Genomic DNA, 20,000 nt, shown 5'->3' with positions numbered 1-20,000 from the left:
ACTAGACCACATAGCCGCACATAAAAGGAAGATTCATCGTTATTGCTAAGAAACCGATTGAACCACACGGTTAAGGGGCCAGTCAGTCGATCAGGTTCATTACCATAATTGTTGGAGCTGTCAAGATTATGGGTTAAATTAGGTTGTATGATTATTTTAGAGACTTGAATGTTTAAGTACAATTATGTCAAACTTATTATTATTATCATCATCATCATCACCATCATCATCATCATCATCATCATCATCATCATCATCATCATCATCATCATCATCATCATCATCATCATCATCGATCATCATCATCATCATCATCATCATCATCATCATCATCATCATCATCATCATCACCATAATCTTCGTCATCATCACCATGTCCATCATCATCATCATCATCATCATCATCATCATCATCAATGAATGATAATTATCATAGTCATCATTATTGATAACCAATCAGACCATCTTTAATAGCGATGCCCACTTAGAGATGAATAAAAGATGATACATAGAGACTAATTGTCCTTGCCACACAATATTATCATAGAGAGTAGTGAACAATTAGTACACATTTCTATTCATTCAGTTCTATTAAAACCGCTTTGAAATAATCATAACCCCGGGTCAAACAATATTTTAACAAAACAGACATCAATACCCTGAATCCCCACCACTGAAAAATGAACAGATTTGGAATGGAGTGATATATCTTTTTTGCCAACGAATAATCATAGGTGGGATTCCCCAAGGCTAATATTAGAGGAAAATGTGCTATCGTAAACATTTAAGATGAAAATTTCTCGGTGAGCAAAAAATGGACGACTAAATAGAAAGACAATAAAATCAGGTGTGAGTAAATATCATATTAGACTACTTATATAGGTAGAATGCGCTTGGCCAAGGAGTTCACAACATTGCCATCCGGAAGTATAACGGACCAACACACAAACTCTGTGTAACCATGAACTTTTATAGTCTGGTTAATACAGTTTAGTGAGAACAACTCACAAACACGGATGGCAAAAACAATAACAAAGGCCTCAGTGACGTCATCCGCATACTATCTATAGCTCTGAATTGTGACATTAGTTGATCAAATGAGGTGATGCAAAAGCTTCTTCCTTTTTCAAGGACTGAAAACATGAAATATGATTTCATAGGATCGAACAACGATTTTCGCAGAATTCCGTGGATTCGAGGAAGAATCCTACCTTTTTAAAAAACATATGCGCGTAAGCCCATTCGGTTGACTGATATTTTAATGAATACAAGTAGACTATATACGCGACCCATTGTGCCAATCTCGTATTAATTTGTAATTAACCTGTGGGGAAAAATGCGATTTTGAGTAATTGCATTACTTGCCTAGTTTAGTACCTTATTAGAACTAGTTACAGGAAGGAAACTCTCATCATGATTTTGACAGCTTGTCAGACACGACAGCTTGCATCAACGGAGAAGAGGAAGACAAAGGAAAATGTGGCAGGTTAACCACAAGTAATGGACAGAATTAGCCAGTAGATTTTTTACCAATCAAAACATGGAAGTTGTGACACACCTACACACGTGCTCGGATAAGCATGGTTGTTTGTTTATAAAGAATAACGTGAATGAAATCGACCCGTCTCTGATCATTATTGTATTAAAACCGCCAAATGGGTGACTAGTTATAACACGATTTTCTCGATCATATTATAACCGTTTAAGTTTACACATTGGTTTCTGTGTGTTGGTTCTATTGATCAAGTGATAGAACAGTGGGTATTTAACTTAGACACATACCATCGATATTAAAACCTGTGAAGTCGTGGCCTTCGTAAAGTTATGGCCTGATACTGACCAAAAATGACGTCAAAATGTCAGTCTTTTGCCACAAAAGAAAACAAATCGTGAGTTGTATTCAATAGTTCAACCAATGAAATAACTCGTTTCCATGAGCTCTACTAACGACAACTCACTAGGCGGTGCAAAAACGAAATAATGACCCTCAAACTGTCAGTGCTTTTGGATTTCAGTATCAGGCGATAATATAACGGTGAAGTTCGCTATGTTTACCAATCATTGCCCTTGTTTCCACTATGACGACTGTCCGATAGGGTGATTATCTAAGTGTCCATTGCCGCGAGATGCGTTGCTTCCGATTGTGAAGGCTGCATTCCGCAAATCCCCCGACGACCATCCGATCATGGGAATGGACGTAGCGTAGCCATCATTAACTTATAGATAGTATGCGCTTAGCTAAGAAGCTCATAACATTGCCATCCGGAAGTATAACGGACCAACGCACAAAACTGTGTAACCATGAACTTTTATAGTCTGGATAATACAGTTTAGTGAGAATTACTCATAAACGTGGATGGCAAAAATCAAAAACAAAGACCTGAGTGACGTCATCTTCGTTCTATCTATAGGTCGTCTGTTAATATGTAGCAGCGAGGGTCCTATGTACATATAATTTTCTACTCTTTTTCATTTCCCTCTTTGAAGTTAAAGTTAAATCTCTTCAATTCTTTATTCTCCTTAATATATATATATATATATATATATATATATATATATATATATATATATATATATATATATATATATATATAGTCCGAGAACGTGACGTGATCTAAGCTATCACACGAAAGAGTAATGACACTTGATATATAATCTTAATCCTCCGTGAGTACTAATGAGTATAGATTCAGATAATGGTAGCTTTGAAAGTTCTGGGAAGATCCATTTCCCGTTCGTGTTCTCATTAAAGGTTAAACCTCATTATCTACTACTAATTTTTCCGTTGCTTTGATCAGCTCATCTCCATCTACATCTGTGACCCACCAGCTAGTAACGGTATTACATCGAGGTGCACCAAATGCCGACAAGTGAATCTATAATAACAATGATCAGAATTAGGATATTTTAAAATCATATCATTTCAGGAAGCTTGATTTATTAATTATTATCAATGAAAAATATCACATTCTCTCTCTCTCTCATTCAGTAGCCTTCGTAAACGTGTAGCCTGACACTGACCAAAAAATTACGTCAAAAGATAAGTCTTTGACCCCCCCCCCCCCCCCCCCCCCCAACAAAAAAAAAATATAGTAAAATAATAATCGTGAGATGTATTCAATAGTTCAACCAATGAAATAGATTGTTTCCATGAGCTCTACGAACGAAAACGCACTAGACGGTGCAAATAAAACAAATAATGACGTCAAACTGCCAGTCCTTTTGGATTTCAGTATCAGGCTATAACATAACGATGGCTACGGTCCGTAGCCACCGTTAACGGATAGCCTGACACTGACCAAAAAATGACGTCAAAATGCCAGTCTTTTGCCACAAAAGAAGACAAATCGTGAGTTGTATTCAATAGTTCAATCAATTAAATAACTTGTTTCCTTGAGCTCTACCGTCGCCATCGTTATGTTATAGCCTGACACTGAAATCCAAAAGGACTGGCAGTTTGACGTCATTATTTGGATTTTGCACCGCCTAGTGAGTTGTCGTTAGTAGTGCTCATGGAAACAAGTTATTTCATTGGTTGAACTATTGAATACAACTCACGATTTGTTTTCTTTTGTGGCAAAAGTCTGGCATTTTGACATTTTTTGGTCTGTATCAGGCCACGGTTCTAATGTCACGCTATATTATTATATTTACGATGGCTTCGGTCCTCGTGTCAGGCTATAATCAAATGTACAATAGGCTTCAACAGTCATGACGTCACATCCCTCCTAATGACGCATAGTAGCTCAGTAACTGGCTCTAAACTATCGGAACAATGGCGGACGTCCTTATGAAATATTTCTCCGACGAGCATATTAGTTTATCCAGAGGAGGAAAAACATTATAAAAATGATCATGTTTTGACTTTTATACATTCTGATCACATGACATATGAAAAGTTCTAGCCAGTATGAAGAATAAAAAGTACCGATTATCTTTGTTTAGAACCACGCTGCTCGCCGTTGCGACGTGACATCAGTCTATTGAATCAACTGGAAAGAATAGGAATAGGAGAGCTCTTATCCTCTTGACTCTACGAAATATAAAGACCCAGTTGTTTTTTCTTCTAAAATCTCACATTGCCGCCTAAAAAAACAAACGGTGTTATTGTATGAATATTGAATTAATAATATTATCAATGCAAGTCTAAAACGTTCGTGTTCTATATAATTTTCCTCCCAGTTGTAAATTTGAAAGAAAACAACAAAGAACCCACAGTTGAATGGTACTTTTATGGTACTGCGACAGACGGATGTTAATTTAGTAAACACAATGGATTGCAAGTTAATTGTTCTGGTGTCACAGATACTATCTGATATTCGATTCGGATGGCCTAGTTACAGCAAAATATTTTTGCTTCCAGAATCAAACGTTGAGAAAGACGAAAGCAACACATCGATGTATTCATTAAAATTTGTTTTTTTTTATATTTTATTTTGCCTTTTGTAGGTGCGTGTTACACTTGTAAGTCATATCAGTATCAGGGAAATGGAAGATGGTACCCATCCTACCCCATTCCTACACATATCTCAGATCTTGAAGATGGTACCCCTCCTACCCCATTCCTACACATATCTCAGATCTTGAAGATGGTACCCCCTCCTACCCCATTCCTACACATATCTCAGAACTTGAAGATGGTACCCCTCCTACCCCATTCCTACACATATCTCAGAACTTGAAGATGGTACCCCTCCTACCCCATTCCTACACATATCTCAGAACTTGAAGATGGTACCCCTCCTACCCCATTCCTACACATATCTCAGATCTTGAAGATGGTACCCCTCCTACCCCATTCCTACACATATCTCAGATCTTGAAGATGGTACCCCTCCTACCCCATTCCTACACATATCTCAGATCTTGAAGATGGTACCCATCCTACCCCATTCCTACACATATCTCAGATCTTGAAGATGGTACCCCTCCTACCCAATTCCTACACATATCTCAGAACTTGAAGATGGTACCCCTCCTACCCCATTCCTACACATATCTCAGATCTTGAAGATGGTACCCCTCCTACCCCATTCCTACACATATCTCAGAACTTGAAGATGGTACCCTCCTACCCCATTCCTACACATATCTCAGAACTTGAAGATGGTACCCCTCCTACCCCATTCCTACACATATCTCAGATCTTGAAGATGGTACCCCTCCTACCCCATTCCTACACATATCTCAGATCTTGAAGATGGTACCCCTCCTACCCCATTCCTACACATATCTCAGATCTTGAAGATGGTACCCATCCTACCCCATTCCTACACATATCTCAGATCTTGAAGATGGTACCCCTCCTACCCAATTCCTACACATATCTCAGAACTTGAAGATGGTACCCCTCCTACCCCATTCCTACACATATCTCAGATCTTGAAGATGGTACCCCTCCTACCCCATTCCTACACATATCTCAGAACTTGAAGATGGTACCCCTCCTACCCCATTCCTACACATATCTCAGAACTTGAAGATGGTACCCCTCCTACCCCATTCCTACACACATCTCATAACTTGAAGATGGTACCCCCTCCTACCCCATTCCTACACACATCTCAGAACTTGAAGATGGTACCCCCTCCTACCCCATTCCTACACATATCTCAGAACTTGAAGATGGTACCCATCCTACCCCATTCCTACACATATCTCAGATCTTGAAGATGGTACCCCTCCTACCCCATTCCTACACATATCTCAGAACTTGAAGATGGTACCCCTCCTACCCCATTCCTACACATATCTCAGAACTTGAATATGGTACCCCCTCCTACCCCATTCCTACACACATCTCAGAACTTGAAGATGGTACCCCTCCTACCCAATTCCTACACATATCTCAGAACTTGAAGATGGTACCCCCTCCTACCCCATTCCTACACATATCTCAGAACTTGAAGATGGTACCCCTCCTACCCCATTCCTACACATATCTCAGAACTTGAAGATGGTACCCCTCCTACCCCATTCCTACACATATCTCAGAACTTGAATATGGTACCCATCCTACCCCATTCCTACACATATCTCAGAACTTGAAGATGGTACCCCTCCTACCCCATTCCTACACATATCTCAGATCTTGAATATGGTACCCCTCCTACCCCATTCCTACACATATCTCAGATCTTGAAGATGGTACCCCTCCTACCCCATTCCTACACATATCTCAGATCTTGAAGATGGTACCCCTCCTACCCCATTCCTACACATATCTCAGAACTTGAAGATGGTACCCCTCCTACCCCATTCCTACACATATCTCAGATCTTGAAGATGGTACCCCTCCTACCCCATTCCTACACATATCTCAGAACTTGAAGATGGTACCCCTCCTACCCCATTCCTACACATATCTCAGATCTTGAAGATGGTACCCTCCTACCCCATTCCTACACATATCTCAGAACTTGAAGATGGTACCCCTCCTACCCCATTCCTACACATATCTCAGAACTTGAAGATGGTACCCCTCCTACCCAATTCCTACACATATCTCAGAACTTGAAGATGGTACCCCCTCCTACCCCATTCCTACACATATCTCAGAACTTGAAGATGGTACCCCTCCTACCCCATTCCTACACATATCTCAGATCTTGAAGATGGTACCCCTCCTACCCCATTCCTACACATATCTCAGAACTTGAAGATGGTACCCCCTCTACCCCATTCCTACACATATCTCAGAACTTGAAGATGGTACCCCTCCTACCCCATTCCTACACATATCTCAGATCTTGAAGATGGTACCCCCTCCTACCCCATTCCTACACATATCTCAGAACTTGAAGATGGTACCCTCCTACCCCATTCCTACACATATCTCAGAACTTGAAGGTGGTACCCCTCCTACCCCATTCCTACACATATCTCAGAACTTGAAGATGGTACCCCTCCTACCCCATTCTTACACATATCTCAGAACTTGAAGATGGTACCCCTCCTACCCCATTCTTACACATATCTCAGATCTTGAAGATGGTACCCCCTCCTACCCCATTCTTACACATATCTCAGAACTTGAAGATGGTACCCCTCCTACCCCATTCCTACACATATCTCAGAACTTGAAGATGGTACCCCTCCTACCCCATTCCTACACATATCTCAGAACTTGAAGATGGTACCCCTCCTACCCCATTCCTACACACATCTCAAAACTTGAAGATGGCACCCCCTCCTACCCCATTCCTACACACATCTCAAAACTTGAAGATGGTACCCCCTCCTACCCCATTCCTACACACATCTCAAAACTTGAAGATGGCACCCCCTCCTACCCCATTCCTACACACATCTTCGGCGTCTAACAATAACGTCACAAGAACACACACACGTAACGATACACAAACACACACACACACACACACACACACACACACCAACGTACAGACCCTTATTCGCATGGACGTAATGAGACGAGCATACCCACAGCTTAATCCACGTTTTCGTCATAACATTATGCTCAGTCCACCTCACAATATTCAATGTATCCCTGTAATAAGCGTAATCAAAGACTAGCACTGTTTAACACACTAACCACAAGCCGCTCACAGTGCCCGTTTGTTGGATATAGATAGTTTGCGCTTGGCTAAGAAGTTCATAACATTGCCATCCGGAAGTATAACGAACAAACACACAAAACTGTGTGTATCCATGAACGTTTATAGTCGGGTTAATACAGTTCAGTGAGCATTACTCATAAACGCGGATGGCAAAAAACAATAACAAAGACCTGAGTGACGTCATCTTTGAACTATCTATAATGCTAACATTACTGTCGTTACTCTCGAAAAAAAAACATTTTAAAAATCTTTGGCCGAAAACTTGTCCTTTAAATATCTAAAATGAATATTTGAAAGGCGAGTTATCTGGGGGGGGGGGGGGGGGGGGGCAGATTAGGTTAGAATACCCGTTAATGTATAGATAGTATGCGCTTGACTAAGACACTCACAACATTGCCTTTCGGAAGTTTAACGGACCAACACACAAAACTATGTGTAATCTTGGTCGTTTATAGATTGTATTGTGTGCACTTGGCTAAGAAACTCAAAACATTGCCATCCGGAAGTATAACGGACCAACACACAAATCTATGTGTAACCATGAACTTTTATAGTCTGGTTAATACAGTTTAGTGAGAATTACTCATAAACATGGATGGAAAATAACATTAACAAAGACCTGAGTGACGTTGAGTTGATTCTATTTAATTTATAGTCTGGTTAATACAGTTTAGTGAGAATTACTCATAAACATGGATAGCAAAAAACAATAACAAAAACTTGAGTGACGTCATCTTCATTCTGTCTATAGTCAAGCTATCGTTCTCTTGTGGGTTGATGATAATGTGTAATTGATGACCGCCATTATCAACTAAATATCGGAGGTTGATAAAGACAATGCTTATTCACATAAATGAGACAACAATATTCCAGTAAACAAAGCCGAGACATCATGCTTTACACCATGTGAAAAAAAGAAAAGTTCAGGTCAAAACTCCCTGATATGATCATAACTATGATCACCATTTACAATCAGGTCAATACGAATATCAAGACAGACCAACAACGAACATTCGCACAGTAATAAAAGATATAATGCGCCTCCAGAGCCATCAAGGGTAAAGTCTGGAGAAAAAAACAACAACATATTGCAGACATACAGTCCTTCGGAGAAGAAAGATCGAAATCAATGGAGAGAGAGAGAGAGCGTCAATAGATAGTATGCGCTTGGCTAAGAAGCTCACAGCTTTGCCATCCGGAAGTATATCGGACCAACACACAAAACTATGTGCAATCTTGAACGTTTATCGTCTGGTTAATACAGTTTAGTGAGAAAAACTCATAAACGCGGATGGCAAAAAGCAATAACAAAGACCTGGGTGACGTCAACTTCATATCATCTATAGAATTAGAGAAACTACCGAGGCGTCCCAGTCTGTTGATGAGGTGACAGAAGGCAATAAGTCAGGTAAGTCAGTATTCGATGAAATACTTTTCCCGAGAACAGCACTCTAGAGTTAAAATTTTTTGGATTAAAATCAACAATTAGATCAGTAGATTCTCTCAAATTTACATGAACTTGTGATAAGACGAAACACATCCGCCCTTGTCCACCATCGATAAACAACAAAATAACAACACAAGTAAATTATAAAGACAAATCGAGCCAGCCTTATATGAACATTTATATTGCGAATTTGAAAACTGTGATCGATACGGGGTTCCAATGGCTGACTTTATAGAACACTCGATTCACACGCAAAGTGAACTGAGATCCATCCCGGTTGATTTCTAGATTGTTTTTCTGACCATCACCCCCCTCTGTCCAACGAGTACTGATTGGACAGTTGGGTCTGTTAGACCTGGCGGAAAGTACTTTCCTAATGTATATTTCACGCTATAGAAACCGGGATAAACTCGGCAACATAGGCCTACTAATATCCACGAAGGACTATGGTCGATACGCTTCAATATGCTTTACTTCCCCCGCCCCAACAATTCATGTAAAACCAAATTTTCTTTTCATACAATACCGTTTGTTCATTTGGCTTTTTCTTTTCTTTTTGTATTGTCGATCTCCACAGTCAACATCGCTAGATATTGTTACAATTACAAGACGAGACACCGTGTCACTAGGCCGCCGAAGCCTCAATTCTAAAGGAAAAACCTAACACCAATTAATGAAATACATTGAAAAGAGTGTTTCTAGATTGTTATCTGTGATACTCTAGCTACTAAAAACTTTGGACTGTAAAAAGTAATAAACAAAAATGAATATAACACATTCAAAAAATATTTTCAAAAAAAAAAACACAAAAAAAAATTAAAAACAAAACGGAATGTTTCATGTTCAAAACCCCTCTTAAGCAAACAACAAAAATAGTAAATAATGAAACCATAAGTACATTACTAAAATACCAGATCGACGGGCAGACATGTAATCAACAGGTCTTTTGTGTATAAAAATCTTGGAATGAAACAAAAATATAGATAGAATGCGCTTGGCCAAGGAGTTCACAACATTGCCATCCGGAAGTATAACGGACCAACACACAAACTCTGTGTAACCATGAACGTTTATAGTCTGGTTAATACAGTTTAGTGAGAACAACTCACAAACGCGGATGGCAAAAACAATAACAAAGGCCCGAGTGACGTCATCTGCATACTATCTATAAGCGTTCGCTATGTTACTAAGGAGTGCCAAATTGAGCTGGATATATTTAACAACGCATAAAATATCGTGCGTGAATAAAACAAACAAGAAGCAAATCTATCCATAGAAATAAATCCAAATAAAGCGTTGGAAATAATAATCCAGAATTATGACGAATGGACAATGATTGCTATCTCAACTTCCTTACCATTTACTATTATGAAGGTAAACAAGGTATTTCATTCATAATTATTCATTTGAAACATTGTGCCATTTGCGATGAGTTTCTTTCAGCATTGGAATGATACTTACTATCTTGCATTTAATCGGAGAAGTCACGTTTTAGGAAGAATCGATAGTGATTCAAGTTTTTTTCTTTTTTTTTTTCTTTTCGTGTTTGTTAACAGAGTGTTTTATTTCAAGCTTCAATGTGCCTTATAATTTGTTGTTTTTTTTTTTTTCTAAAAACCGGTGTAGAATGACAATTTATTTTGAGGCAAAAGCACGGTGAAATTTGATCTCGACTATAAGAATGAGAAGTACGAATGGTGGGTAGGATGATGTTTTCAACTATTCGTGTAATGACTGGCTGTAAATGGGGATTAATAGGCCGTGGTTTTTACACGGATCGATGGTTTGACTTATAAAAAGACTATTGAAAACGTATACCTATAATATAGTACATATGACTCTTTTCTTTTATCTATCTCTCTCTCTCTCTCTCTCTCTCTCTCTCTCTCTCTCTCGATCTATCTATCTATCTATCTACTATCTATCTTTCAATCTATTCCTTCTTCGTATACGTCCCTTATCCGCTCACTTTGACAATCAATTAACTTATTCAAAACATGAATTCAATAATATTTCATTTCAATTAAAAACTTGAAAAACCATGAAAACCCTTCAAATGGTTTGACTAGTTTCCGTGCACACCCTGATGTCAATTCTAGCTTTTGCCAGTATCGAATTCATCGGTGATTATATCGTTGTAGCCTATTGATTACTTCTCTCAAGGTGACCTTAGTCGATTTTCCACGATTAAGGACACAATCAGGCAATTTTTTTTTGTAATCTGAAACCAATTGTGCGGCGATATGGTCTTGTGGTATGACACTCGCTTTCCGATCGGAAGGTCCTGGTTCTCGATGCCAAAAGGGAAGAATAGATAGTGATTCCAGTTTTTGGAGGTTTTTTTTTGTGTTTGTTAACGGAGCGTTTTGTTTCAAGTCTTCAATGTGCGTGATAATTGTGTTATTCTAAAAACCCGTGTCGAATGACAATTTATTTTGAGGCAAAAGCACGGTGAAATTTGATCTCGACTACAAGAATGAAAAAAACAAGAAGTACGAAGGGTGGGATGAGGTTTTCAACTATTGCTGTTATGATTGGTTGTAAATGAGGAGTAATATGGAAGTCGAATAAATATTTCTAATTCAATCACTTTTAGTACCGATATTTACTTTTCTCAATAACTCATATAAATTATTTTAGTTCCATATTTTGGGCCATACATTGAGCTTAAAAAAAAAATTAAAAAATTGAGCTTTATATAGGGCAATATCCACTGAAATGTGCTCAAAGCGCTTTACAAGGGGTCCCTGGTCAACAGCAACATTTAACATGTAGGACGGAACATGACGCCTGTTTGGCGATATTACAATTTTTCGGACAAAGTCAACGCTGTTAACGGCCAGGTACTCATTTTACACCTGAGCACGGTGAGAGAATGTGAGTAAAGAGCCTTTTCCAAGGACTCAACTATGCGCCGAGCGCGAGGCTCGAACCCAGGACCTTCCGATCCGAAAGCGAGTGTCATACCACTAGACCACATATCCGCATTCTATTCAGCATTGAAGCCACTTCCACATAACATTGTTTTGAGGCAGTAGGTCACATATAGTATGACCTTTACTCTCAAAACAGTAATACATATGTTGGGATAATTTTGTTCCTGAAAATTGAATTTATAGTTGTGGAAAAGTTGGTATTTTGATGAGCTCAATATGTTGTAAGAAAAGGATAAATAAGTCTGTCCTTCAGAGCCATTAGGCCCTTGGAGCGAGAGTTTATCCCGATTTATAGGGAGTGAAACGCACAATAACAATTATTACTAGCTACCCTTTGGATAGATCGCTAGTCTATTGCAAAGTACTTAGCTAGATCTAGCTACCCAATCACTGCTGGGTGGACAGAGGGAACCAGAAAACAATTTCGACTAAGGGATTTATCTCGGCCCCTTTGTATGTGAAGCGAGTGGTCTACCCGATGAGCTATCGAAGAATACATAAACATGGTCCTGAAAGTGAGAAAGGCTGAACTGAACTTTCATAGTATTGCTAACTTCAACTTCCAATTCAGTTTTAAGCATCTCGAACCTCCCGACCTCGCGAGGTCCCAGGTTTAAGAGTTTTTGCCAAGATGAAGTTCATTTAAAATCGATCGATATTTGAAGGACGAGTTTCCTGGCCAAATATTTAAAAACATGTTTTTTTTTCGAGAGTATGGCAGTTAACTGGTTAAATTATTTAATTTAACAAGTTGGATTTATAAACATAACCATTATGTAATAAGGCTTGATCGACGGACGATATTTTGTGTTGGTTTGAGAGTATTTCCATTACAACAATGAGCCCAAAACAATTTGGATTATCAGACCTGATTATAAAAATACACAGGGCTTGATCATAACTTCATTTTTATCATTAAAACTATTTTATTAACCGTGATCTTTTTTTCAAAGAGATATCTATTAAAATTGTTTTGAACATTCTTGTTCGGCTATGTGGTCTTATGGTATGACAGTATAACACTCGTCTTCGGACCGGTAGATATATAGATAGAACAAAGATGACGTCACTCAAGCCTTTGTTATTGTAGCCTATTTTGCCATCCGCGTTTGTGAGTGATTCTCACTAAACTATTATAACTAGACTATAAATGTTTAAGATTACACATAGTTTTGTGTGTTGGTTCGTTATACTTCCGGATGGCAATGTTATGAGTTTCTTAACCAAGCGCATACTATCTATAGTTTGAGTCTCGATCTGAGCGAACGCACAGTTGAAAAGGGTACTCTGGAAAAAAAAACAAGTATTAAAAATTTTGGCAAGACAACTCGTCCTTCAAATATCGATCGATTTAAATGACCTTCATCTTGGCAAAACTCTCAAACCTGTGATTTTGCGAAGTCACAGGTTTGAGAGTTCTTGTCAAGATATTGTCATTTAAATTGACCGATATTTAGTTATAAAGACGGGTTTTCTGGCAAATATTTAAAGCATGTTTATTTCAGATTCCGGAAATTAACCGGTTATATCTGACAACAATTAACATTTAATAGCTCTGATTTTTTGGAATTAAAATTTACTTGCTCTCACCTATTCATTCCTGAGGGTGTGGCTCACAAAGTTTTATAATAATTATAATAATAATAATAATAATAATAATAATAATAATAATAATAATAATTATTATAATAATAATAATAATAATAATAATAATAATAATAATAATAAAATAATAATAATAATAATAATAATAATAATAATAATAATCATAATAATAATAATAATAATAATATAATAATAATAATAATAATAATAATAATATAATAATAATAATAACAATAATAATAATAATAATAATAATAATAATAATAATAATAATAATAATAATAATAATAATAATAATAATAAAAATGATAATAAAATGGAGAGAAAGATAAATGTGACTCATATATATATATATATATATATATATATATATATATATATATATATATATATATATATATATATATATATATATATTTAGCTCTAACCATCATTATCGAGCACTTTCGTACCTACGAGTACCTACCAACACTCATATATATATATATATATTTGTGTAGGTGATATTGAAGAATACTGGACGGCGACAATGCTCAAGTTTTATTTTTCGAGAGTACAGCAATACAGAGTGACTAATAAACCCTACCAAACTCAAAGATTGCGTACGGTATGTTTCTTTCATAGTTAGATCAACCAGTTATAATTTATTGGTCACCTCCTCTTACTATTGAAAATAAATGATACGGAACCGAACCAAGCAAGGCAGGTTTCTTTTCTTTTATAATAATAAATAACACACATAAAATAGGTTCGTGGCCAGGGAATAATGACTATAGTTGAATGTCCCTAGGATTATTTTGATGGAAGGATTAATGTGGATTTTTAAATAACATGACATTTCATTTTGTTGGTCTCAGGTGACGCTTTTAGCCATACATTTTGAAATTTTAATTATTTCATATAAAAAAGGGGAGAAGAGAGTATGGCGTTGTTAAGTCGAATGTCTTATCAATATTGTTCTCTAATATCCCGTTTTTTAAAATGTCTCATTCGTCGTGTTTTGTTGACAGACTAAGGGGAAACCCGAAACATCCCATTCATCGGTATTCGGAAATCAAACTGAGGCTTCTATTTCATTTTACTATTGCTATGCTACATGGCTGTAGATAAAATAGGGAAGAAAAGTCGTGACGTCACACCTTCTGCTTTTCCGGTTTCAAAATCCGTGGTAGTGTGCATGTAACCAGTCCTTTGGAGGACTGATAATGAATAATAGGTTACGTATTGAATCATGAGGTAGCATAACTATTTTAGTAGCAGGATGCAAAGGCAGATTTCAAGGATAACGGGACGTAAAAGATTGAGGATGGAACATTTTTATTGACGACCAGCATGTAGATAGACTAGAAGATAAGATGCCACACCTCTGGAACCAGACGATCATTTACACAAGGTATGTATTCAGTCCGCCGGAAGAGTTGTTTTACAATTCCAATGAGATAGGAACACGTTTTTGGAATCACACTTTTGTTCCCTATTGCGTTTTGTGAGAAAGAGGTCCGTTCATTTCCTGCGACAGTTGTAGACCATCGATCACAATAACAACACGGGCAGATCAGTTAGACCAGTCAAATCAATATCCATACATACGACATCGTATCGATGCGATGGCCAGGGAAGAATTCTCTAATTCTAATGTTAAATTGATGAAGTAGCGTTTGGATAATGCGATCATCACGACCCTGGTACAACGTGTTAGCTTTAGAGATACAAGGATAGTGAAAAGAATTTGGTATGTTTTGTGATAAGACTAATTCTCACTCTGATTGTTTGCCGGAATGAGTAAAATGACGCAAATTGATTGCTTTTGTTTTTGTTTTTGTTTTTGGGGTTTTACGGCGCTTGCGACAGATTTAATTGATTTCATCTCAAGTAAAAAGGAAAGAAAATGAAATCTTGATTTACAACTTTAAGGAGCAGTTTGGGTCTTTTCTAAAAAAAATAAATAATTCCCTACATTAGGCGGCTTTTAATCATTCGATGTCGTCATTATGGCATCAAAAAATATAATAATCTAGTGGCAAATTTTTCGCAAAAACTAATGAAGGAATAACCTCCATATTCTTCCCTCTTATCAACATTGTAGCATTTTGTGTCACCATAGAGAAATTTTACAGCTTTAGCTTACGGGATTTTATTTTTTTTTTTTTGTTAGTTGCGAATCAAAATTTTATGACAAAATCTTGGTAGAGACTAAAGTAAGTTTATTTCATAGCCTTGGTACTGTAAAGATCCTTCAAAAGCATTGCCGACAAACGCATTGGAGGGAAATACTTCCGTAGTTTCACAGCACGCCTTAAGAGGGGATTTTTAAAGTATTATTATCGGGGGGGGGGGGGGGGGGGGGCGGGGCTCCCTCCACCTTGTATTTATCGGTGGATATCTCCCGAACCCCTCCCTCCCCCAACGCTCACTAAAGATTCTATGGCCTGATGAAGCATAAAGTCTGCCATCACTTGGAAATCGAAATTGATGGGAAACAATTGATGGCCCCGGCAAGAGAGTCGTGAACGAGAACTGACTCTGCAAATTGTTTTTGAAATTAGAAAAATCACACCACTTCTAAAAATGGAACCTATCTTAAATTAGATATTAATATTTATTAGACATTGCAACTTACATTGCCTTGTAAGTCCGTATTGGCTAAAAGATTCGAGTAATATAATAAAACTGCTGTGAAGCAATGGAAGTCCATTTCAGTTGAAAAAAAAATAATATAAATATAAGGAGACATGACATAGTAGTATCAAACAAGACAAGGTAATTTTGATAAACATAAAAATAAACGTGTATATCGCTTCAATCAAATGCTTTGCCATGGTAAAACACATGGGTAAATAGTTTGTAAAGACACATAACTATATTTTTATATTAATATAATATCTTTATACGTACATTGAAAAAAAATACTGCAATATTTACGTGTTAATAAGTTCCAGGGCTCGCTCCATTATGTTGATACAGGTTGTTGATCAGAATGATTTTAGTAGAATAATTTCGAACGATGCATATCTATTTATAATATTTCTGTCATAATGCTGACAAAAATGATAGATATCATAATGAGATTAAACTTCATTTTTTCATGATGCAAATGGGCGATAAGAATAAACTACATAATGAAGAAATAAACTATATCATCATCTTCATCATCATCATCATCATCATCATCATCATCATCATCATCATCATCATCATCATCATCATCATCATCATCATCATCATCATTATTATTATTATCATCGTCCTCATCATCATTATCATTAGTTTTATTATCATTATTAATATTATTACTATATTCTATATTATTATTACATTATAAAGAATGTTATTATTATTATTATTATTATTATTATTATTATTATTATTATTATTATTATTATTATTATTATTATTATTATTACTGTATTATTATTATTATTATTATTATTATTACTATTATTATTATTATTATTATTATTATTATTATTATTATTATTATTGTTATTATTATTATTATTATTATTATTATTATTATTATTATTATTATTATTATTATTATTATTATTATTATTAATATTCTCAGAATACATTATTATTGTTATCTAAAAACTAAAACTATTAGGTGGTGGGGTGCTAAACAAAATACATAATGTTTTTTATAAAATTACAACTAAGTATCTTGATTGTTATCGTTATATTTAAAATTAATTTCGTTTTTTAATCGCATCTAGGACACATGATCGTGACCTGTAAAACGAATGACGTTAAAACGGGAATTTGTATCGTTGAACGAGGGAGCATTATGGCAATGAACTTATTTGGGACAGTGACAGGCGCAATAAAGATGAAATATAATATAATGAATCTTTAAAAGCATTACATTAATCTCGTAGATATTAATGATATAATGATAAAACAAAGGAACAAACAAATACGACCCTCCCATAACCTGTATCTATTTACTTCATCTTATAGAACTCACCGTTTTTCGCACTCGAGTGATAACTGATACCCGTGAGTCCAATTAAGAAAATCTCCAATTATAAACATGAAATAGTACAATTAGAAAGATAATCAAGTACAGATCACTTGATGATTGTCCAATAGTCTCATAAATATAACGTCCAAACTGTGGCCACTGCGAATATAATAGTATTATACACACTCACCATAACACGCGAATTGCTCACAACTAGCCAAATATTAGTTTTATCCACAAGGACAAAAAAACAAAAAACCCAGCGATCTTGATCCTCCACCCCCACCTAAAGGTGTGACCCGAACTCAATCGTCGCAAGCTGAGCGTGCGAGCGGGGAACGGTACGAAAACAAAGATCGATGAAACACGTGTCACGTGCTACACATTTCTCACAAACCGAGCTATTTTATTGGTTGATCCAGCCCTTTACTAGCAGTTTGGGTATTGGGTAGTTATTTTATACCAGTAAACGTGGGATAACCAGGCGTTTTCACTCCACCTGTCAATGTGCTTGGCCATTAGAGGAATAACCGAAGAGATGTATAATGTTAACCATCACAATATCCCCTCCAAAAGATGGCACAGTCTGCTGAAAAGAAAAACAACATTCCTATTTTGATGGCCATTTTCCCGTTGGATGTCGCTTTTCCAGTCTTGTTCATCCATGCATGACCGCGGCTTAGCAAGGTTTTCGGAGGGCCCAGGGTAGAGGGAACCCAACATAACTTTAGAAAATCGGTTATTAGTGAGCTCGCTTATTAGGCAGTTTGGAATAAATTGACAATAATACTCGATACTCAACTGATTCGGACGTAGGAATTAACGAAAAAAGAGTAATCGTGTTAGCAAGAGGACTGTGTGTTACATGAGTTTGATTTGTTGTGTGTTGTTGCTTGTTCTTACTAGAACAAGCAACAACACACAACAAACCAAACTCATGTAACATACAGTCCCGACGATGGCTGAAAGGCCTGAAACATCAATGTAGACTGACTCCAACATCGTGGTAAATATATATATATATATATATATATATATATATATATATATATATATATATATACATGTTTGTGTGTATAACTGATTATATGATCATAGTATTTCCATTGATAAAATGATTTTCGTATCAAGCCGTATTTTATTTGACTTTGATTATAGATTATGTGTCTATGTTGTCACTTACTAAACCGCAATGAAAAGTGCTTGTTACCCTTTGTTTACCTTCTCTTGGTATTACTTAACTAATAATACAAAGAGAGGTATGGACGAAGCGAGACACACACACACACACACACACACACACACAGAGAGAGAGAGAGAGAGAGAGAGAGAGAGAGCGAGAGAGAGATAGACAGATAAATAAATAGATAGATAGATAGATAGATAGATAGATAGATAGATAGAGAGAGAGAGAGAGAGGGGGGGGGGAGAGAGAGAGAGAGGGAGAGAGAGAGAGAGGGGGGGGGGGAGAGAGGGAGAGAGAGAGAGAGAGAGCGAGAGAGAGATAGACAGATAAATAAATAGATAGATAGATAGATAGATAGATAGAGAGAGAGAGAGAGAGAGAGAGAGGGGGAGAGAGAGAGAGAGAGAGAGAGGGGGGGGGAGAGAGAGGGAGAGAGAGATAGACAGATAAATAAATAGATAGATAGATAGATAGATAGATAGATAGATAGATAGATAGATAGAGAGAGAGAGGGGGGGGGGGAGAGAGAGAGAGAGGGAGAGAGAGAGAGAGGGGGGGGGAGAGAGAGAGAGGGAGAGAGGATACTATGTATTTTAATGAAACAAATAAATGAGTCATGGAAATGTAAGTTTCTAAGTCAAGGAATCTTGTCATAATATTTACAAAGCAGACAATGTGATTATCATTTGCCGCATCAGTTATTCAGCGTGATATTTATCAATCAGCCATTAAATAATAAAAAAAAAAAACAACCAAAAAAACCACCACGCCCCCCTCCCCTAAAAAAAAATGCCAATTAAAAATAATGGCCAGACAACTTCTTCAAATATCAGTCGAAGAGAATGAGCCTCAATTTGTCCACCATTATGAAAACACTTCTTTGAAGTTCTGGACAAGATGAGTGTCATTTTAGTGCAGCGATTTTTGAAGGACGAGTTTTCGGGCCATATTATAAAATAACTTTTTTTTACAGCATCATGATGAGTCTTTTTTTTATCGCGTTAGAGTTATGTAAGCCAAATAAAATTTGAACATAATAAATTCAGTTTTGCTTTATCAATTGTTTTCTTCATACAGACCTGCGGCCTATCGTTTACAGTGAACATTTGTTTGTAAACAAGTCTACGATTGTTTTTGCAGTTTCGAGACTGAGAGATGTTTCTTCCCAAGAGCCATCAAGGAATGGAACACTCTCCCACCAGAAAACCTTGATACTACCAACAACAACAAATTTGGTCAACTATTGAACATTTATCTTTCAACTCAATAACATCAAGAACACAATAAT

At 36.7% G+C, this 20,000-nt stretch overlaps 1 protein-coding gene across 1 annotated transcript in view; it reads right to left on the bottom strand.

The window, feature by feature from the left end:
• LOC144967498 (patched domain-containing protein 3-like) overlaps positions 1-17,814 on the bottom strand; it is a 65,040-nt gene extending 47,226 nt beyond the window's left edge. Inside the window, exon 1 of the mRNA XM_078904852.1 lies at positions 17,530-17,814. The gene's annotated coding sequence lies outside the window, so the exon portion shown is untranslated. The remainder of the gene's footprint in view (positions 1-17,529) is intronic.
• Between the last annotated feature and the right edge of the window lie 2,186 nt (positions 17,815-20,000).

This window comes from Berghia stephanieae, chromosome 1 (assembly GCF_034508935.2).
Source record: "Berghia stephanieae isolate SIO BIC M18660-M18661 chromosome 1, UCSD_Bste_1.3, whole genome shotgun sequence".
NCBI classification, from domain to species: Eukaryota; Metazoa; Mollusca; class Gastropoda; order Nudibranchia; family Aeolidiidae; genus Berghia; species Berghia stephanieae.
This window is presented reverse-complemented; position numbering and strand designations above follow the sequence as displayed.